Source organism: Solanum tuberosum, unplaced genomic scaffold (assembly GCF_000226075.1).
Source record: "Solanum tuberosum cultivar DM 1-3 516 R44 unplaced genomic scaffold, SolTub_3.0 scf00121, whole genome shotgun sequence".
NCBI lineage: Eukaryota > Viridiplantae > Streptophyta > Magnoliopsida > Solanales > Solanaceae > Solanum > Solanum tuberosum.
Window position 1 is genome coordinate 372,977 of NW_006239046.1, and position 1,007 is coordinate 373,983.

Consider the following 1,007-nt stretch of genomic DNA (forward strand, 5'->3'; position numbering starts at 1 on the left):
GTTGTTGGAGCATTGCACAACCCAAATGGCATCCGTTTGAAAGCAAAAGTCCCAATAAGGGCAAGTGAAAATGGTCTTCTCTTGGTCTTCTGGAGCTATAGAAATTTGATTGTAGCCCAAATACCCATCAATAAAATAATAGCAACCCTTTCCTGCAAGTCTATCCAACATCTGGTCCATGAATGGCATAGGAAAGTGGTCCTTTTCTGTCCACGCATTCAACTTCCGGTAATCCATACGAACTCTCCATCCAATCACAGGCCTCATTGGAACAAACTCATTTCTTTCATTTGAAACCACAGTAATACCACCCTTTTTAGGCACATATTGCACAGGACACACCCAACTACTATCTGCAATGGGATAAATAACTCCCGCATCCAGCCACTTGATGATCTCCTTTTTAACTACCTTTTGCATAGGTGGATTTAGTCTTCTCTGGTGCTCGATACTGGGCTTATGATCTGGCATGAGTTGGATTTTGTGAGAGAAAATACCGGGAGGAATCCCAATAATATCCGCAATAGTCCACCTAATAGCTCGCTTGAACCTCTTTAACACAGTCACCAAGCACTCTACTTGTCTCGCATTCAAATCTGCCGCAATGATGACCGGCAAAGTACTTCTCTCTGCCCAAGTATACATACCTCAAATGCGGTGGTAGAGCCTTAAGCTCCACTTTCGGTGCCTCCACAATAGATGGTCTTGGGGGTGGGGACTCGTGATTCTTCAAGTCTAACTCATACTTCTTTGGTTTGGACCGATATTCACACCTATCGAGTGCGGCTACCAACTCATCATACTCTTCAATACCATCACTATCAAAATTCATTATAACTACTACTAGTGCCTCAACACCTAGTCGCTCTTCAATTTGCACTTATGTCCCACTCTCCACTCTGTAAGTTATAGCAGATACTGTTTGGAGGTCACCACTCTGCTTCATGGACCTACAAATATTGAAAGTTGCTCCTTCATTGTTCAGTTTGAACTTCTTCTGTCCCTTT